This window comes from Lissotriton vulgaris, chromosome 9 (genome assembly GCF_964263255.1).
Source record: "Lissotriton vulgaris chromosome 9, aLisVul1.2, whole genome shotgun sequence".
Lineage (NCBI taxonomy): Eukaryota > Metazoa > Chordata > Amphibia > Caudata > Salamandridae > Lissotriton > Lissotriton vulgaris.
The window spans coordinates 820,875,760-820,898,313 of NC_141697.1; positions in this window are offsets into that span (position 1 = coordinate 820,875,760).

Below are 22,554 nucleotides of genomic sequence, written 5' to 3' on the forward strand. Positions count from 1 at the left end.
TACACACATAGCTTTAAACTCAAACCTTCAACATCACCTTTATTCTTTTTAAATACATTTACATTACATTTCACGTCTTGTAAAAAACTTCATTGGCACTATTATTCACATTAAACATGTTGCAGCGCCTTAAACATTAACAGTTTACAAAGTACTATTTAGCATTTTCAAAACTACAGTTTTGTATACTTTAAATACCACATACACATACATCCTTGCGCCATGCTTTATTTACCTTCCTTAAATGGTCACAGGCAGCTTCAATTTGGGAGAAGTTGCTCAGGTCCATTCTTGCCTTAAGATCCAAGGGTTGGCGCTGGGACTCCAAGACAATCCACTCGCTCCCTAAGGGTGTTGAAGGGCTTATTGGTGCAGAAATCCTCAAAGTGCAGCAAAAAACAATCCAGGCCAGGCAATCCCAAAGGTTTCTTGACTTGGTTGTTGGTGAAGGAGTCCACAAGGTGCAGCAAAAGCAATCCACGCCACACGCTTCCAGAGGTTTTCTGAATGGGTGTTTGACAGTGTTCCTTAAGGGTCCTTTTTATACCTGTCCATGCATGCTAATTAGAAGCCCCCACACCCTTTTGACTTGAGGGGGTTTAGAACAATGTCATGGGGGTCTTTGGACGGGAACTTTTTTTCTATCCTTGTACATTATGCTGTATACATCTGTTACTTACACTCTGGGCCTATCTTGGGAACAGTAGGGTTATCACCGATGCTGGGGTGGCCTTCACAAACATATCTAAATCTTCTAGACATTTTTATAATGGGCCTCATATGTTAAAGCTGTTTGGTCCTGCTCCTGTGAAGTAGGGACCCCCGGGAACAGGCTCTTGTGCCAGCACTAAACACATCACATGTCATCTTTCCAGCCAGAGTCATCAAGTTTGGGCCTAAACTGACATCTTTCCATCCAGAGGCATCAAGTTTGGGCCTAAGCTGTCATTTTTCCTGCTAGAGCTGTCAAGTTTGGGACCAGGGGCTTTGGGGTTGTGTGAATTACATCCTAACAGTTGGCACCCTGTTTCAGGTTCTCATGGGAAGCTTTGCCACTACACGACATCTGTCTTTTTCAACATCTGAAAGCTCAGGGTAGCTGTGGTTTATTATTTTATAACAGGCCCAAGCCTCCCTGGGAAAAGTGAACATGTTTGTGCTTTTTAAAACAGCCTATGTGTTTCCCACCAACTACATTTTAAAAGCTCCCCTTTTACAAGCAGTTACTTCTACAGAAGACCCTTTTTTCAAACATAAAAAAAACACCTCCCACACCCTGGGCTGGGGACTCATGACTGCCCCGCAGCTGTTCCGCCTACAGCTGACTGCAACCCCCCCAGTTTTAAACATGCACAGACACCCCCCCTCCCCAGCGCCTTGAGACCCTACGGGTATGTAGCGCGCTCTATAAGTGTCACTGATTGATTGATTGATTGATTGATTGACATTTCCAGCCTACATGCACACACTTCCCTATACACTTTTAAAACATATACACACTGCCATTTTTAAACATGCACAGACATTTCCAGCCTACATGCACGCACTTTCCTATGCACTTTTAAACATATACACAATTGCCTCATGTTTTGCATCCATACCTATTACTTCTTAGGAATATCCCTACATGTCACCCCCTTTTAAAACCAGGCCTGTTTAAGGCCACCAGCCTGCGCCCAGGCCCTGTCAAAATTTAAGGCCAGGGTTTCCAGCCAGAGCTGTCAAATTTCCGGACAGAAGTTTAAGACTAGGCCTGTCATATTTAAGACTAGAACCATCATATTTAAGGCCAGGAATCCTGGCCAGAGATGTCAAATTTAAGGCCAGGTTTGATGAGAGGTATCACTTCTTTTTACTAACACCTGAAAACAGCGAGGCCCCTTTCTATTAAACAAATATTCCTCAGCCCTCCTTCGCAGGAACACCTGAAAACAGCGAGCCCCCTTTCTATTAAAAAATGATTCCTCAGCCCTCCTGCGCAGGAACACCTCAAAACAGCGAGGCCCCTTTCTATTAAATAATTATTCCTCAGCCCTCCTGCGCAGGAACACCTCAAAACAGCGAGGCCCCTTTCTATTAAAAAATGATTCCTCAGCCCTCCTGCGCAGGAACACCTGAAAACAGCGAGGCCCCTTTCTATTAAACAATTATTCCTCAGCCCTCCTGCGCAGGAACACCTGAAAACAGCGAGGCCCCTTTCTATTAAAAAATGATTCCTCAGCCCTCCTGCGCAGGAACACCTGAAAACAGCGAGGCTCCTTTCTATTAAACAATTATTCCTCAGCCCTCCTGTGCAGGAACACCTGAAAACAGCGAGGCCCCTTTCAATTAAACAATTATTCCTCAGCCCTCCTGCGCAGAAACACCTGAAAACAGCGAGGCCCCTTTCTATTAAAAAATGATTCCTCAGCCCTCCTGCGCAGGAACACCTCAAAACAGCGAGGCCCCTTTCTATTAAATAATTATTCCCCAGCCCTCCAGCACAGGAGCACCTGAAAACAGCGAAGCCCCTTTCTATTAAAAAATTATTCCCCAGCCCTCCAGCACAGGAGCACCTTAAAACAGCGAGGTCCCTTTCTACTAAATATGATTCCCCAGCCCTCCAGCGCAGGAGCATCTGAAAAACAGCGAGGACCCTTTCTCTTAAAAATTATTCCCCAGCCCTCTAGCGCAGGAGCACCTGAAAACAGTGAGGCCCCTTTCTCTTAAAAAATGATTCCTCCGCGCTCCAGCGCAGGAGCATCTGAAAAACTGCGAGGCCCCGTTCTCTTAAAAATGATTCCCCAGCCCTCCAGCACAGGAGCACCTAAAACAGTGAGGCCCCTTTCTATTAAAACGAAAATATTCTCCAGTGCAGGAGCATCTGAAAAACAGAGAGGCCCCTTTCTCTTAAAAATTATTCCCCAGCCCTCCAGCGCAGGAGCACCTGAAAACATCTAGGCCCCAGCTATTTGTAAATTACTCAGCCCTCCCCAGCCCTTCATTGCCTCAGGGCAATGGCGTGGCAGGAGAGGGGCTAAAGCAAAACAACAGAATCTGGGCCATCCATGGGGGTGGGGCGGAGGCTAAGGTAAAGATGGTGCGAGTTCCCCACATCACCTGGCCCCCATAGTGAGACCCATTCTTCCTTGTCCACTGTGCCCTGAATGAGAAGGGCTGTGGGCAAGGTGGTAAAGCAAACAATGTTTGTGGGCTGCGTGGGTAACAGGGGGGCCGAGGTGAAAATGGCTCAAAGGCCTGAGCAGCACCTGGCCCCCAGGGAGGCCAATTCTGGCATACAATTACCCCTTCCCAGCCCACCATCAGCATGATTGCTTGGCAGGGCAGGGAGTCAAGGAGAGGTCACAACTAATTATTGCTGAACGGCCGGCCGGCCGCACAGCGAACCTGCTTTCCTCTCTCCGTCAGTGCTCTCTGTGGACTGGTAAAGGGGGGAAAAACGGCCCACAGAGTGCACTGAGACACCGGCCCTTCGGCCCATGCCCGAGTGCCCGCAGTGCAAATCCGCCCCTGAGGCCAGCACGCTTCCAGTGCAGTCTTAGTTTAGAGATGTCCCCACAGCGTCAGGGGCACCACACAGAGGCCTGCTCACGGGGCCAGACCCTGCAGGGGGCTCCCATCATGTAAGATGCCTCAGTCTCTGGGCACCTACAGAAGGAGCTGGGGGCTTGTCCGCCTAGGTTGTCAGCCGCCATGCGTGCAGGCCCTGCACGGCGGCTGGACTCAGTCGGCCCGATGCAGCTACAGGCAGCAGTTCCAGTTGTCGCTCAGAGTCCATTGATCAGTCAGAGGTCAGAACTACATTTTCGGAACCATTCATGCTACCCCAGGAGCGAGGCATACAGGATGAAGAAATGTTTGGCGAGTGGCGACGGAATACATAGGATGAAATTAGGATCATACTCAGGCCATCCATGGAGCTTGTTAGAGCACGTCCGATGCGGCCACCATCTTGCCACATCCGCATCAAATGAACAAGTTAATTACCTTTGGTAACAATATATCTGTAAGAGACTGATTAGCTTTAGATTCCTTACCTTAGAATTACCCCCAGGCGTTAGACTGGATCCGGAGAAGTTTTCGTCAGCAGTATCCCTGCGCGTCGAAAGGTGGCGACGGGCTGCTCTGTGTTCGTCGTTGGCGTCACGGTCGCTGGTATGATGTCACAGTAGCTACTTGAACGCTGCCCTTGCGCGCTAACGTCAGTTCTTTTACACGACATTCAACGCCAGAAGCGCAGATCCATGCAAGACACTGACTACTGGCGCACAAAACTAGGGCACTGAAAGGGATTCCCTGACCCTAGAAGTCAGTTTGGATGGGTGAGGCGGTAAGGAATCCATAACTAATCTATGTCTCTCACAGATAATTGTTACAGAAGGTAAGTAACTTGTTCATCTGAAAGAGACAATTAGTTATAGATTCCTTACCTTAGAATAGATACCCCGGCAATACCAACCCCGGAGGTGGGTCTGCGAACCAAGTTCACACCGAAAGTCCTGGAAAACAGAACGGCCAAAGAAGCCATCTCTCCGGACATGGCTGTCAAGGCAGTAGTGTTTTGTGAACTTGTGTAGAGATGCCCACGTAGCTGCCTGACAGATGTCATTGAGGGGGTGTGGGAGGGCAGGGTGGATATACAGACGCGGAGGCTGGATGTATTGGTGAATAGGAGTCTCTTTATTCACAGTTGACACAAATACAGGGTCAAAAGTCTCTTCTTCTGGGGTCTTCTCGCTTCCTGAGGGAATAGATGATGATGCCAGCGTTGGACTACCCTCTTCAGTTGGGTAACAAGGTGGTTGAGGTGTTGAGGCGTCTGTGGCGTATCTTCACCCGGAGGCTCACCAGGGGAGAGAAAGAATGGGACCTGTCAGTGTTCTGGGTCAACAATGTTCAACCAAACCCTACACCCGGTAGTGCTCAGTGGAAATGAAAGGGGAGTGAGGGGTTAAGAACTATGCGTGAGGGAAGGGTAAAGGAATATTCCCTGAGGTAAAGTTGGACGTGGTAGTAGGACAGCTCTTAGGGAAAAGAAAACCCGTGCAAACAGAAGAGTAATACCGTAGGATGGCTGAGGGCTGAGTAAGGCACTGCGGAGCATGCACACACGTGTGACAATTCCCCACATATGCTCCCTCCCTTCACCCACATATAAAAGGTAATTCCCGCCTCCCGTAACAGTTCCCAGGTACGATGTCACTCACCGGCCCCGCCGTAACTCTCCAGAGACACGGCACGCTCTCCAGCTTCCTCCGGGGGATACCACCACTCCTCCGATCAGGATTCTTCGGTCTCCCCCGTTTCCTGGATGTCTGGTACGTTGTCCTGTCCCTCTACTTGCTGCTCCCGGTTCCGATCCTCGGCATCCTCCATGGTCCCGTCTTCTTCCGCCTTCAGCTCCACCTTCCCGCTGGTCCAAGACGCCTCTTCCTGGGTCGCGTCAATCTTTATTGGTGTCCCGCATTCCCTTCCGGGTTCAACTCCTCCCCCTGGCTCCGGAATCCGCTGTGAAGAAACAGGAGAGGTTGATGTGTTCCGTTTTCTCAGCTGTGGAGGAGTTCGCTTTTGTTCGGTAGGGCATTCTGGGGAGCGTAGTTTCTGTTCCTGACGTCTACGAAGGGGTTTTTTCTCACAGGGGGACTCCCCGTCCCAAAGCAGTGGTAGCTGCCGTCGCCCTGGTGGAATGGGGGGGCAATCCTACTGGATGGGTCCTTCTTTGTCTAAGAGTAGAAAGCTTTAATGCACAAAATGACCCATCTAGAGATGTTCCGTTTGTGCACAGCCTGACCTTTTTTGGCACCCAAGAAGCCAACAAGGAGCTGGTCATCCACCCAGAATTGCTTGGTGCGATCCAAATAAAAGGAAAGCGCGCATTTTGGATCCAGAGAGTGGAGCCTCTCTTCTTCCTTAGAAGTATGCAGACGTGGAAAGAAGGATGGCAAAGTGATTGTTCGACAAATGTGGAAAGAAAAATCACCTTGGGAAGGAAGGTCTGGTTCTGAGAACGACCTTGTCTGGATGAACAGCCAAAAAAGGAGGCTTTGAAGAAAGAGCTTGGAGCTCACTCACCCTCCGAGCAGAGGTGGTGGCAATCAGAAAGGCAGTTTTTAAAGTAAGAAGTCTGAGAGGAAAGTTATGGAGCGGCTCAAAGGGAGTGCACATAAGGTAAGTAAGAACCAAGTTCAAGTCCCACTAAGGCATTACTATGGGGACAGGAGGAAAAAGAGGAGTAATGCCCTTAAGGAAGCGATTTACAACAGGGGACTTGAAAAGAGAAGGCTGATCAGGAAGCCTAAGAAAGGCTGAAATGGCCAAGAGGTAGCCCTTTAGAGTGCCCAGAGCAGAGCCCTGCTGGGCCAAAGACAGGAGGAACAGGAGAACCTCAGAAAGAGGCGCCGAAAGGTGATCCACAGCCTTTGCTGTGCACCATGCCACAAATATATTCCATCTGAAGCCGTATACCGTCTTAGTGGAGGGACGGCTGGCTGCCAAGGTAGCATAACAGGCCTCTGGAATATCGCATGGTTGCATTCCAAAACCCAGGCCTTACAGTCTCTGGGTGCGTCCAGTGACGCACAGCTTGAAATGGCCTCACAGTCTCTGGGTGCTTCCAGCGAATCACAGTTTGACCTGGACAGTCCTTGCCAGTTGATAATGAATTGTCCATCGGTTGTCAAATATATAACACAAGAAGGGCCATCTATAAATCTTGAACTGGGAATAGATAACCAACCTCTGTCCCTCACACCCAGAATCAGTTCTTTAGCAACTTCAGAGTCAAAGTTAGTTTCATTTAACAAATTTGCCTCTGCTGAGTTGGATGCACAAGTACCGACTGATCAGGTGCTCCGGAGGGTTCAGTCTCAGTGGCAAGAGGCGTTGAGAGGGTGCAAATCACCCAGAACACTCTGATAACTCACGGAAGCCTCTTTTGGAATATTGCGGGGCTGCGAAATAAATTAGAGATAGAGGAATGGGTTGGCTTTATTGAAAAATATGACAATTTGTTTTCAGGAGACTTGGATGCGTGACATTACACATTTAAATGGGTTTTACTCCACCCATGCACCAGCAAAAGTATCCCTAGGAGGACTCAATAAAGGAGGGCTTCTAACCCTGGTCTCAACCACCTTAAATAGAAAACTGGGGAAAATTAGTTTTGAGCCCCTGCACTTTCAAATTATTAATATTTTATATTAAAAGAAATCTGACTCTGGTTGTTGTAAATTTTTACCATAATAATTTTAACATGTTAGATACTTGCATTGCCCAAGAATTGGACTCCACATTATCAAGGCATATTGAGGAAATAACTATGGATTTTGTTTTACTTTGGAAAGGTGACTTCAACTGTAAGATATGCCCCTTTTCTAAACGCTCTGCATACCATTTATTTAAAGGGGACAGTGATGGTGGTCACCATTTTGATCATAACCCATGTGGGAATATATTTATTTCCTTTTTGTTAAAATATTCTCTCTTTATGACTATTGATCTCCTAGAAGATGTGGGCCCTGACTTGGTAACATATGTAGGAAGAGGTCAGGGCACTAATTGATTTTATTGTCTTATCTGATTATTTTAGCTTGCGTTCTGTTAATTTTTTTAATATACACAAAAATGGACTATGTGACCATTATGCCCTTTCACTAGATTTGGTAAACATACTTGATGATAACTATGATCCTGTTAGAATACCCCCTTTGAATCTTGTTAGAAATAAGGGGTTACTTAGGAAAAGTTCGGCTATAAATCCTGACCATGTCCTTAAGCAGATCATAGAAGTCAATTTAGGAAACATTTTAGACTGTCTAGCTGAGGATATAAACTTTGAGTCCATTGCAACATCATTTATGGCAATAACTGAGACCACGAATGTGATATTAACTAGGAAGCAAGGTGCAAGACCACAGAATAATAAACGGTGGTTGAACGGTGTAGCGGGGTGGCGGGGATCGAACCTGACAAAGACTGGTGGTCGCCTGACAATGATAAACCCTCTCTTTCATCGCTTCAGGACCCATGGGAAACGGAGTCCGAAGCATGGTGGAGTCGCCTACCGTCTCAGTCGGAGAACTGTACCTTTAAGGGTCCCGAGGATACAACTAAGAACACACCCCCTTATGACGCGCTGGTATGTCGAGCTAACCCATTGGAAGAACGGGACACGCCTCCAAATGACGAGCCGGCCAGAGGTACGGACAAAAAGCAGGAAGTTAAGAACTCGGGGTGTCTCTACACCTGGAGGGAGAGAGGAGAGCGGAGAGAGTCAGCGGAGGACGGAGAAGAGTTACATGAGGAGATTGCAGAGGAGCGGAGACCAGGAGAAGCTGTGCCTGGAGGCCAACATTCCCACGCAGCGCCCAGCCACACCCACGGAGGAGTGTGGCTTACTCAGGTGCGTGACCGGGTATCGGGTTGACTAAGCCGGCGTGGAAACGCCGTGTAAATAGTGTAAATACCGTCCTGTCTTTCCTTCCCTTTCTATCCCAATACCCTTCCCCTTTCCTGTCCTCACTACGTGTACCTCACCTGTACTACACACCTACTGTTAATAGATATCACTCAACCAACGGTGTCCGCATTTCCCAGGCGTCCTAAGGGGTACCATAGTCCAGTGTTCAGAGAGCTAAAGCCGTCTCTTTCTCTCCCGCATGTGGCGTTGGAACCCGTCCCGAGAGAGAGTCCTGGAGGCCCTAGACGAGAATACAAGACGGACCAGCCCTCGAAGATTCCGCGCGCTCGCTGACACCTTGGACCCTGCCACTTTAGCCCGCGAAAGACAGACACAGAGAAAGAAAAAGACATTCATAAAAATAAAACCCCACTTACCTAGCTCTGTTGTCCGTGTCCCTCCTTCTGAACCGCCACAAACGGTAATTGCACCTCTCATCACAGTAAATTAATTAAAGACTTAAAAGAAAAACCCCGAGATACTGGGAAGAAAAAAAACTTACACCATAATTATAAACATGCATTGTAGAAACGCAAGACTGAGCTTAGGCAAGAAGCTTGGGTTCAGCTTCACGTGGCATGTCAAAATAGAGATTCCAAAATTTTGGGCGTACCGTAAATCAAGATTGTTTTAATGGTTCTACCAATGATAATATCGATGTAACAATTATGCCTAAGGATTGGGAAGACCATTTTTCTTGACTGTACCGGAGTTGTCATAATTCTGATGGGAGGCTTACTTATCAATCTGGGGGTATGTCTCTGGCACCGCCATCATTGGAAGAGGTGGATAGAGCCTTATCCCAGACAGTCAAGAATAAGGCCTCTGGACCTGATGGCATGCAGCAGATCTGTCTTTAGTCAATATTCCCCTTTGGCTGCCACTCCTGACCAATTTACTGAGATGTTATGCGGCCCATGGTCCTCCAAAATCCTGGAGAACAGTGATAATAGTTCCTATCTTTAAAAAGGGTAATAGGTCGGACCCCAAATGTTACCGGCCCATATCATTGATTGATTGCACATGTAAAATCATGGGACGTGTAATATTAGAGAGGCTAGAGATTTGAGCAGCTGAGACGAGGACATTCTCAGATGTTCAATAAGGGTTCAGGAGAGGCCTTGGCAACGTTGAACAGTGTCTGAACCTGCACCTGGTCACCGCCAAGTACACCTCAGCCAGGCCAGGAACCCTTTATTTGGGGTTCATGAACCTGACATCTGCCTTTGTACTGGGTGCAGAGGGGGAGGCTCTGGGAGAAGATGCTCTCTATGGGTATAGAATCATCGATTGTCCACTTCTTGGCAGCAATGCACCAGGGTGTAACGGGTGGAGTGCGGTATGGTGTCAACAGAGAGCTCAATGCGCCAATAAAGATGGATCGCGGGGTCAGTCAGGGTTGCGTCCTCGCCCCTTTTTTATTCTGCCTCTACATCAACGACCTGGAGAGTAATTTGGTCAATGGGAATATGGATGTACCCCAGATAAGTTGTAGACCCCTACCAGCACTTCTATATGCCGATGATTGTGTTTTAATGTCCAGAACAGGGATGGGGCTGCAAAGGCTTTTAACTAGTTTTAATGGTTTTATGAGTGATCTTGGACTGAAAACAAATGTTGCTACATCCCATGTTATGGTGGTGGGCAAACCTGTCATGAACACAAAAACATGTTTTATGAATAATGAATAATTACTTTGTATACCCACCTTTTCCTACTTGGGCATTCTTTTTAATTAAAAAAATACATGGTCCCACTTAGTGGGGCAAGAATTGGAGGTTTTAATTGTAACGTTGAGGCTATGTTTAGGTTCCCAAAAAAACTAGGCTCCCGGCCTACAAAAGCCATCACAGATATATATAAGGCTTGCACTTGCGCCATCACTTAGTGCGGGGCTGGTGTCTGGGGGTTTTGTAACACTGCTGGTTTACAGAGAGTTGAAAATATGTTTCTGAAACGGATGCTTACAGTGCCTAAAAGTACTGGCGTTACTATTTGTCATAATAAATTAGGTGTAACCCCACTATCTTTTCGTCTCCATTTACCACCACTTCTGTTATGGTGTAGTAAATGGGTGAAAGAAGAGACTGTCCTAAATTGTTCTATAATCACTGACTGTTCGAAACTGGATTGTGTCAAGAAAATTCCCTGGATTATGTATATACACGAGTTACTGGGGAAGCTGGGGCTTCCTGGCTGTATTGATACTCCTGTTAATATAGTCAAAATTCCAAGAGCTAAACTGAAAAGAATGTTTATGACATATAGCTATGAAGTCAGAGATCATTTAGAATATAGCAAGAAAAGAGTTGTTGAACACTCATTGCTGGTTTGTTCTTTAGGTACTGAACCCAATCTCTTTTTCTATTTTAATCACCCTAAGATGTTTTATCTCATAAGATTCAGGATGGCTATTGTCCATTTATTGGTTTCCTCTCCGCGTGATGCACATTGTGATGCAAAACTGTGTCCTTGTGACTTAGAATCCGCACAGAGCACTTTACATTTTATGTTTTTCTGTGGACTCTATACTACTCTAGACGCGCTTTTTTATAACCACTGTTAAGATTTTTAAATATAAGAAAATGCAGGGCTGCGTTACAATATTTGCTCCTCTCATTTGTTTAATGATTAATAAATACATTTCCACCGCGGTGCGGCTTCGGAACATGGTTTGTAAATGGTTTTATATTGCTTAAAACAATATTTTTAACATATAATTTGATTGTTTTAATTGTACGAAATGTTTTCATTATGTAAACTTTTATGGTTGATTTGCAGCCGAATAAAGATTTATTGATGATTATAATGAGACCTCAGGAGGAAGGTCAAAGGCGCTCAATTTTCACGCAAGCAGGTGAAGACCGGACAAGTTTGGGTGGACGACCGTCCCCTGCTGCTGCCACAGAAGATCCCCTGAAGAGGCAGTCGGATCGGAGGATCGATGGCCATGTGTAACAGCTCGGGATATCAAAAAGGGAGGGACAGAGAGCCGGATTAGGAGGCCCTGCACACAGGCTCCCGGGGCAGCTGAGGTCTAGAGGGTGAGTGCAGTTCCTATAAGGACGTGTGGGAAAGACAGGTCTTTCTTCGTGATGCCCTCACACACCACGAGAGGTGTCATGCTTCATCATCGGGCGGTTACCCCTCATCAGACCGTCGCTGCAATGCCTGACGGGCTCCCGAAACCAGGGCTCTTTGCCGGGGATCTTTTGAAGAAGAAGCTGTAAGGTGGGTGTGGGGGCTGGGTAGTGCACAAGGGCAAGAAATAGTTAAAATAGGTATGGAGCAGTCCTATTGAATTACATTTTAATAAACTAGGTAGCTCTAGCCTAATTAAAAACTGAGTGTGTGCCCCTGTGTGGAAAATATTGCTCCTAAAGGGTCAATCTATGTGTGAATGGTCAACATGTTTCGTGCCTGGCTTGCCCCTAACGGGTAAATTGGCACTTCGTCAGGACTGGTATAAAGAAAATGTGATAAAGTGCACTACCACCTGGTATTCAGTACAGTGACATAAAATACCAGGGGCGGTAAGAATGCCCTAGTAGACGTGTACTGGGAATTTCTGTAGACCTGTGGAAAAGGGGGACAAAAAGGGTGGAGACAACCAAAGGAAGGCATAGAAACATTATCCTGGGGAGGCGACATGTATTGCAATTGGTGGCGACGCATAATGTTACCAACACTTATCATGAATGCATTTTAGTAAATCATTAATTACATGTAGCAGGGTCACCAATGGGTGCGACTAGTCAGTGGATGGTTAAAAAGCAAAATACAACAAATCTGGCAGGCTTATGGCAAGATGCACAAGTTACTACTTAGAATATCCCCAGGCGTCAGACAGGATCCGGAAACTTTTGCGTAGCAGTACCCTTGCGCGTCGGTGGGCGCCGTGATGACGTCGTCGGAGTACTTAGACGCCGCCTCCGCCTGCTGACGTCAGTTCTTAGACACAGCTTTTCCGCGCCAGAAACAAAGAGCTATGTCAAAAACCAACACTGGTGCCATGAAACTAGGGCCCTGAAGGGGATGACCTTAACCCTAGATATCGGTTCGCAGAAGGGGGAGGATGGGTGGATCGGTAAGGAATCTATCACTAACTAATGTCTCTTACAGATATATCGTTACACAAGTAGTAACTTGTGCATCTGAAAGAGACACGTTAGTGATAGATTCCTTACCTTAGAATACATACCCCAGCAATACCAACCCCGTGGTGGTGGGTCTGCGAACCAATAATCACACCAGAAAGTCCTGGAGGACGGAACGGCCAAAGTAGCCATCCCTCCGGACTTGACTGTCCAGGCAATAATGTTGTGCGAACGTGTGCAGCGAGGCCCACGTAGCCACCTGGCAAATGTCCTGCAAGGGCACACCTTGGCCCAAGGCAGTTGTAGTTGCTGTGGCTCGAGTGGAATGAGCCCTCAGCCCCACAGGGGGTTCCTTCTTAGCCAAGGAGTAACACGCCAGGATACACAAGATGATCCACCGCGAGATGGTCCGCTTGTGCACCGCTTTCCCTTTCTTAGCGCCCACGTACCTAACAAAGAGTTGGTCATCCACCCGGAACTATTGTGTGCGATTCAAATAAAATGAGAGCGCACGTTTTGGGTCCAGACGGTGGAGCTTCTCTTCCTCTCTCGAGGGATGCGGAGGCGGAAAGAAGGTGGGCAAGGTGATAGATTGCCCAATGTGGAAGGCCGTGACTACCTTGGGTAGGAAGGAGGGCCTTGTCCATAACACAACCTTGTCCGGATGGACTGAAAGGAAAGGAGGCTTACAAGATAGAGCCTGGAGCTCACTCACCCTCCTGGCAAAGGTGATGGCTACCAGGAAGGCAGTTTTCAAGGAGAGAAGCCGAAGAGGACAGTTGTGAAGTGGCTCAAAGGGAGCGCACATCAGAAATGTAAGAACCAGGTTCAAGTCCCACTGAGGCATCACGAAGGGAACAGGAGGGAACGTGTGTGTGATGCCCTTCAGGAATCGATTAACGATAGGGGACTTGAACAAAGAAGGTTGATCAGGCAGCCTCAGAAAGGCTGAAAGAGCTGAAAGATAGCCCTTGATAGTGCCCAGAGCAGAGCCCTGCTGGGCAAGAGAAAGAAGAAAGAGGAGAACCTCAGAAAGAGGTGTATTAAGGGGATCCACAGCCTTTGCTGTGCACCATGCCACAAATCTGTTCCACCTGCAGGCGTATACCGACTTTGTGGAGGGACGCCTGGCTGCCAGAATGATGTTACAGACTTCAGGAGGCAAGTCAAATGGCCTCAACTGTCGCCGCTCAATCTCCCAGCATGGAGGTGGAGACTGGACAGGTTCGGGTGGAGGACCGTCCCCTGCTACTGCTGCGACAGAAGGTCCTCCTGAAGAGGCAGACGAACCGGGGGATCGACTGACATACTGAGTAGCTCGGGATACCAGTACCTTCGTGCCCAGTCCGGAGCCACAAGGATGACTTGTGCCCGGTCGCGCTTGATCTTCTTCAGCACTTTGGCAGAAGTGGTATAGGCGGAAAGGCGTACAACAGACCGCAACTCCACTTGCGACGAAAAGCGTCTCCGAGCGAGTGCCGCCTTGGAAATTCCAACGTGCAGAACTGATGACATTGCGCGTTCTCTCCGGTGGCGAATAGATCTAACCAAGGCTCTCCCCACTGCAGAAAGAGACCTTGCGCCACGTCCGAGTTCAGACGCCATTCGTGATCCATCATGCACCGGCGGCTGAGTTCGTCCGCCCTGGCGTTCAGAGAACCTGCCAGGTGTTGAACCATCAGAGTCACGCCCTGATGTTCCAGCCATTGACAGAGGCGCAGAGCCTCCTGGCAGAGGGTCCACGACCCCACCCCGCCCTGTTTGTTGCAGTACCACATGGCGGTGGTGTTGTCCGTGAACACCTGAGCTACACTCCCTCGGACAGACGGAAGGAATGCCTTCAGTGCTAGACGAATTGCCCGCAGCTCCAAAAGGTTGATATGGAGCCGGGACTCCGCTGGAGACCAGAGGCCTCTGATCTCCGCCTCTCCCATGTGGCCTCCCCAGCCCTGGAGGGGCGCGTCCGTCACAACTACGTGCTCCGGCTGGGGAAGGAAGAGGGATCTGCCGTTGACCCAATCGCGGTCCGTGAGCCACCACTGCAGCTGTCTCGCAGTACCCTTCGAGATCAGGACATGGTCGGACAGGTTGCCCTGATGCTGGGCCCACTGAAACTTCAGGTTCCACTGCAGAGCCCGCATCCGCCATCGTGCGTGATGCACCAGAAGGATGCAGGAGGCCATCAGCCCCAGAAGCCGCAGCGTCAACCTGACCGAATCCCGGGATAGAGGCCGGAAGTTTGGAATCAGAGCCTGTATATCCCGGACCCGATGTTCGGGTGGGTAAACCCGAAACTGCGCCGAGTCGAGAACCGCTCCGATGAAAAGGAGTTTCTGAGAGGGACACAGGTGTGACTTCGGCACATTGATGGAGAACCCCAGCTGGTGCAGGAGATCCGCCGTAGTCTGGAGGTGGCTGACGACTGTCTGGGGCGAGCCCGCCTTCAACAACCAGTCGTCGAGGTAGGGGAAGACTGAGACCCCTAACCTGCGCAGATGAGCTGCGACCTCGCCATCACCTTTGTGAACACCCCTGGGGCGCTGGTAAGGCCGAAGGGGAGCACGGTAAACTGAAAGTGCTCGTGGCCTACCGTGAACTGCATGTAACGCCGGTGGGCCGGCAGGACGGGGATGTGGAAATACGCGTCCTGCAAGTCCAACGCTACCATCCAGTCTCCTGGGTCTAGGGCAGCTAAGACCTGAGCCAGAGTCAGCATTTTGAACTTCTCCTTCCGGAGGAAGCCGTTGACGTTCCTCAGATCCAAGATAGGGCGTAGGCCCCCTCTGCCCTTCTTGGGTACCAGAAAGTAGTGGGAGTAGCAACCACGTCCTACTTCTGGCCCAGGAACGCGCTCGATGGCCCCCTTGGCCAAGAGGGCCGAAACTTCCTCCTGCAGGAGCCGCAAGTGATCCCCCGATTCGCGGTGGTGTTGCGGTGGCATGGCTTGAGGAGTCGTCTCGAAGGGGAGGGAGTAACCCCTCCGGACGATCTGCAGCACCCACCTGTCCGAAGTGACAGTGCGCCAGTGAGAGTGGTGATGGCGAACCCTGCCCCCCACTGGCGTCACATGGGCCGAAAAGCACGGACTAGGAGGGTTTAGAGGCAGATGCTGCGGGGGAAGGTGTGGACTGACCTCGCCGGTTTCCCAACCGCATCCACGGCAGTTTCCACGGCCGCCGCTGCGCTGGATGGTAGTCTGCGGCGAGTGGCTGGCGGCACGTGTGGGGACGCCCATTCCTTTGCCACGAAAGGAGCGAAAGGCACCCGTTTGCTGGCGCGGGGCCGAGATGCCCAAGGACTTGGCCATAGCCCTGGAGTCCTTAAAGCGCTCAAGCGCGTGGTCTGCCTTGTCACCAAAGAGGAGACGGCCATAGAACGGCATGTCCATCAGAGTATTCTGGACGTCTGCCGAAAAATTGGTGGATCTCAGCCAGGCGTGGCGTCGTACCGCCACTGTCGTAGCCATCGCTCTGCCCAGCGAGTCGGTGGTATCCAGCCCCACCTGATCGAATACTTGGCTGCATCTCGGCCCTCCACAAGGGCTTGGCCGAGTTTGACCCGTACCTCCAACGGGCACTCTGGCAGCACCTCCGCCACCGTCTCCCACAGAGAGTGGGTGTAGCAGACCAAGAGGCATGCGGTGTTGGAAGACCGCAGTCCCAAACTAAGGGAGGAGAATATCTTCTTTCCATAATTCTCATACCTCTTGGATTCCCTGTCCGGGGGAGCCGTCGGGAATGCGGTCTGGGAATTAGAGGCCTGAATGACCAGACTCTCGGGTGGGGTGGGAGGACAGGAAACATGGGTCGCCCGGAGCCGGGCTGTGGCGTCTGGCCACGTTCCTATCTACGGGCGAACCCGTAGCGGGCCTGGACCAGATGCCCAAAAGAACGTCGGTCAAGGCCTCATTAAAGGGCAGCAGAGGCTCAGCCGAGCATGACTGCGGTTTAAGGACCTGTGTGAGGAGGTTAGTCCTCATGGCCGCGACGGTGAGCTCAAGGCCCAAGGCCTTAGCAGCCCTCGTCAACACCACTCCATAGGTTGCCCCCTCCTCCGAAGCCACGGTAGGAGGAGAGATAGAACCAGTGTCTGGAGAGGTGTCCAGGCCACTGGCCTCCCCAAGGTCTCCTGCCCAGTCCTCCGGAGACTGACACTCCCTGGTCAGAGGGTCCTCAGACCCCTCCCAATTCTCCTCCTCACCCATCTCCTGAAACTCAGGGTTGTAATGCAATGGGGCCGGTTCGTAGAAGTGGATATCTCCAAACGGCGTCGGACCGACGTCGGAACCGGAGCAAAGGAGGTATCGGGGACACCTGACGGACCGACGCCGGGGGGGTCGTAAGGTCCACCGGTGACGATCCAGAGCCCGAGGAAGGTCCAGCGGAGTCCCGCGGCACCCAGCTCGAAGGCGCCGGCGGTGCCGGGGCACTGTTCCTTGCGGCACCGGGCCCGAAGGCGCCGGCGGCGTCGGGGCCGAAGCACCCGATGGCGTCGGGGCCGAAGCCCCCGACCCGCTAGGGCCCCCAGACGGGTCCACTGAGCCCGAAGGCGCCGCAGAGCCCGTCGGAGGAGAAAGGGACCTCATGGCCATGAGGAAGCGCTCAATCTCCTCTGGCGTCACATCCTGCCCAGGGACCGGAGGGTGTGGGGCGGGACGAGACGCCCATAACTCCGAAGGAGCCACGTGGGCGGTGTCACCCGAACCCCCGGCCGCATCGTGCGACCGTTGGGGGGTGTCAGAAGAGCAATGACGCCTCTTCGACTTCTTATGCTTCTTACCTGACGACGACTTCGACCCGGAGGAGTGGTGCCGACTCACGGAGCTGTGGTGGCTCCGTCCCCGCGACCTGTCCCCGCGACCTGTCCCTCGACCTCCCGTGGGACCGGGACCTCACACGGCGCGGGGCCAACTGCCGGAGTTCGAGTCGCCTGCGGGACCGCTCCCGTCTGGCTTTCGAAGATAGGGCCCGGCAGTCGGAGCAGGCCTTGTCGTCGTGGTCGACGCCTAAACATGTCAAACACAGGTGGTGGGGGTCCGTGACCGACATCGTGCGGTCGCACTCCTCACAGTGTTTAAATCCGGGCATCCCTAAGGCACCGATCGGAGTCGTTAGACTTCGAGGAATGATCAAAAGAGATCAAAAAGTTAGTCAAAAAGTGACTTTGGGTAACTGCTCTTTCCAGATCTGCGCTGGCTGGTGCGGAAAAAAGAAGAACTGACGTCAGCACGCGGAGGCGGTGTCTAAGTACTCCGACGACGTCATCACGGCGCCCACGACGCCGACGACGGACGCGGAGCCGCAGACGACGCCTACCGACGCGCAAGGGTACTGCTACGCAAAAGTTTCCAGATCCAGTCTGACGCCTGGGGATATTCTAAGGTAAGGAATCGATCACTAACGTGTCTCTTTCAGATCTCCAGTTACACAGTGCATAAGTTGAAAACAGTGAACTTGAGTAAAAAACGTTGTCAGAGGGAAGAGTGGTGTGGCTGACAAGTAACCCTCAGTCTCATGTGAGCGTGAGCATTCATCCTGTTACGCATTTCGGATAAAGTGGCAAGGTGGTACCGACATCTCTTCTTAATGAGCATGTGTGTATGGGATGTACCATAACGGTATGCATCGTAAATGTTAATATGCGTAACTTTATGAGACCTGATCATGTCCATTTAAGGTGGCACACTCGTAATACGGAATACCTCATTGGGAGGGGGGGACTTATGCGAGCGCAGCCAGCCGAGTGCTGAGTAGGTCGTGGGGGCGGATCAAGGTGCTCAAAGTTCAATTACTTAAAAGCCGGCAGTGAAGATATGGTGCACGATCTCACTCATACGTGATGATAGAGTGATAGGAACTTTATGGGTGCCAACTCGCAAGTGACTGGAGTACACATCCAAGCACAACAACCATCGATGTAAACTCACATAACCTCACAGAGCTTGCATCAACTTACCCCTAGTTACAACTTCATGGGCTCACAGGGATGGCCAGAGCACCTTGTCGCTCCGGGGAATCTGAAAGGGACAAGCGATGCGTACAAGTGTGATTAGGGGCGGCAGAGGGCTTACCGGTAGTGCGGGAGTTCCTGAGTGTAAAGTATACTCACAGGTGCTGATGGGCAACTTGCCTTCGTCCTACCCTTGCTCCAGGACCCGTAGCTGAAACTTCCGGGTTTCCCGTATTTATGGTAAAAGCTAGAATGTCTGTGGTGTTGGGGGCCATCTTGAAGGGATGTAATCGTGAAACTTTATTGAGCAGGAGACAAAGCTCGTGTATGGAAGCGGGTGTCACTGTTAGTGAATCAGGAAATGGAGCGTCTACGCTCCTAGGTAAATTTGCGTATGTGATGTGTAAAGAACAAAGTATTCCATGGGAGTCATGGGTACCCTAATTCAAACCACAACCTTATTAAAGTAAACACAGATCAAAACTATGTAGCGTGGCAACCAGGATGTACAGTAGCCAAGGGGACATGGGTAGGTTCTGATATAAACAATCCTATGTGGAATCGCTGCATGGAGAATTAAATTAAACATAAGAAGTTGCGGTGGAAATTTTGGTGTGTGGTCGGTGGAGGGTGATTATGAAGTGGAAAGCCCGCCAAACAGGGAATTAATGGTATTTAAACCGAAGATTGCTGAGAGCCATCAACTTATACAGGTACAGAGGTAGGAAGGATTTTCTGATAGGGGGACCAATAGAGTGGGCAGTAACCATAGTCACTAGTGGTTAAGTTCTGCCCAAGGGATATCATTGTTGAGTCTCCTAATGTGTCCTCCCAATTTGAATACCCAACACTGTTCCTTTCTAAATAAAGCCTCCTTGGTGATAGTGGGAAAGGCCTCGAGAACCGTCCATTGTATGTCATTGGCTGAGTGATTTTGTTCCACAAAATGAGCACGCATTTTTTTTTAACAACATGTTTATTAGGTTTTATCATCATACAAGTAAATATCCAGCATGTCAACAGCAAGCAGCACACGTTGCTCCCCACCCCACGTCCACATCTCCCAATGAGCACACATTTTGGTGTTCGTTTTCCCTCAACTGAAGTTGCTCCTATGTTTGGTGATCCTAGTTTTAACAGCACGAGTAGTCATCCCTATGTATTGGAGTGGGCAGGGGCACGTAATGAGGTAGTTGCAATTACATGCATTGGCAATTTGTGTGCTTGTTTTGGGTCCACGTCCCGTTGTTGGTTAATGGAATGGTTTTCATAGCCTGGGTGAGAGAACAGACTACACATTGTCCACAAGGATAATGCCCAGTCACAGGGGGTAGGCTCCAGAGAGTGGAAACTTTTGTACAACAGGGAGCAGTGACTGTCGGTGGGTTTTTTGTATGTGATGATTTCCAAACGATTAGGTTTCTTGGTGATCATGAGATCAAGAAAGGGGAGATCCTGTTCTGAGCAAGTGGCTGTGAAATTGAGGAACGGATTGAGGTTGTTGATCCACCGGAGGAAGTCAGGGATGGTGTCCCTGTCTCCCCTCCAGAATATCAAAATATCATTGATGTAACGCCTCCAGAGGACGGCGTTATTCGTGTAGTGGTTGGAGTCCATGAGCACATACCTCGCCTCGAAGTCCGACATGTAGAGACCTGCCAGACTTGGGGCGAAAGTACTGCCAAAGGACGTGTACTGTGTCTGGTGAAACAATCTGTCCTCGAACTGGAAAACGTTTTCAGTGAGTGCGATATGGGCACATTCCATGACAAAGCTGATTGGGGTGGGTGAAGACCAGGTATTGCAGTGTACTGTTTCCTCCACCACCTCAAGTGTATTCAGTTGAGGAATGTTAGTGTAGCGGGCCTCCACATCCAGTGTAAGTAGTACATCTGGCAGGAGGCCCTCTAGGTTGGTTTTTTCAATGAGTTTTAGGACATCCCCAGTGTCTTGGAGGAAAGTGGGGATTTTGCGGCCCAGTGGTTGGAAAAAATGGTCGCAGAACTTGGAAAGGGGTTCCAAGACTGACCCTATACCCGAGACAATGGGTCTCCTTGGGGGTGTAATAACCCCCTTGTGAATTTTGGGCAAGATGTAAAAGTAGGGTAGCCTATGGTTCTGGTTGGTCAGGAATTTTGCCTCGTTTATGGTGATCCACCCTTGATTGAGGGCTGCTGTGACCATGGATAGCATTCTGGTCTGGAGGCGTGGGGTGGGATCTTGGGTAAGGGGAGTGTAGTAGTGGTGGTTGTTCTCCAGTTGGCGTAGACATTCCGCACCTTAGTGTGTGGTGGCCATGATAACAATGGCGCCCCCTTTATATGCTTCCTTTATCGTTATGGTGGCGTCGTTTGATAATGCTTTTATGGCTGCAATTTCAGAATTCATGGTATTAGAAAATCTGACATCAAGGCATTTCTCTGTTATTTCTTTGAGGACTGCATGCTCGAAGGTAAGAACTTCTGGTGGTACCCTGTTGGAGGTTGGAGTGAAGGTGGAGGGTTTTCGCAGGCCAGCGTCCAGTGATGTAGAATCCTGTTGTTCGCCAAAGTATGCTTTTAGGCGTATATTCCTGAACAGATTCTGGATTTCGCAGTTCGTATAAAAGTCGTCCACCTTAGGGGTAGGCACAAACCCCAGTCCTTTCTTGAGAACGTTGGTTTCTGTAACTGAAAGAGGTCAATCATAGAGGTTGACAATTATTTTCTCTTGTCCTGGTGGCTCCTCAGTACCATGTGTAACGGATTCTGATGTGTCTGGTCCTGCCATTGTACCTGTTCGGGTTGGTTCTGTGCCCCTCTTCTTCTTCTGCCGCGCCCTTTACCCCAGTTTCTGCCTAAAAAGGTTGTGGTTGAAAGGGGGCGAAGGGTGATGGTGGTCCATTTTGGTAGGGCGGGTAATGCCACATCGGTGGTACTTGGAATGGGGTGAGTCCTTGATAAGGTGGCGGGCCATAGCCGTATTTAGGGTTCGGTGGTATTCTGCGTTGTTGGTTAGGTTGGTAACCTCCTTGTTTTTCCGTGCTGGAGTTGCTTCCCGAGGAGTAAGTTCTAGGATGCAAGTTAGTGCTGTCATCTGAAGAATAAACAAACAATAATGGTTCTGTTGGGAGGAAATAACATTCACCACGGTATTCCAATCTGTGAACTCAATAATATGTCCCTACTGGGGTACATACGTGGTAGCACAAATCAATAAACACTGACCCAAATGGTGGAGAAAGTAAATCTTTAGTATTCAACTTTCTCAATATTTTAACTTGTATCAAACATTAGTTATGCTGTCCAAAACGAAAATTAGACATATACAATGCAATACAACGTGGTTTGTGAAAGACTGGTGCAGGTTAAAAACAAATACATACATACATGAAAATAGAATTACTCAAACATGTCAACTTTGAACATAATAGTCATTAGGCAAAATGATTTCTTTTGTTCCTATTAGACTTTGTACAGTTGGATCCCTAACATAGTGCGTGGACGTTTCGACCCAAGTGGTGATGCGCTGACTAGGTGCATCAAGAGCGGGTCTTCATCAGGACTGGGATATGGGTTGGACAGCCTTGTTAATGATTCCTGCTATGAGTATCTTCAGGTGTCTGTCAGCTGACTAGACATGTTGGATGCTGTAGGTTCGCTGGTCCTCTGCAAGTTTCTTCAAGGGCACAAAGTGGATGTTTACTGGTCATGGGACGTCTCTGCTATTGCTCGAGCACAAAAAAAGGGCGACAGTCTCCTTCTGATTCAGAATCAGAACGAGACGGTCGCCCTTTTTTCAGCGCTAGAGCAATAGCTGAGACGTCCACTTTGTGCCCTTGAAGAAACTCGCAGAGGACCAGCGAACCTACAGCCTCTAACGTGTCTAGTCTGCGGACAGACACCCAAAGAGACTCATAGCAGGAATCATTAACAAGGCTGTCCAACCCATATCCCAGTCCTGATGAAGACCCGCTCTTGATGCACGTAGTCAGCGCATCACCACTTGGGTCGAAACGTCCACGCACTATGTTAGAGATCCAACTGTACAAAGTCTAATAGGAACAAAAGA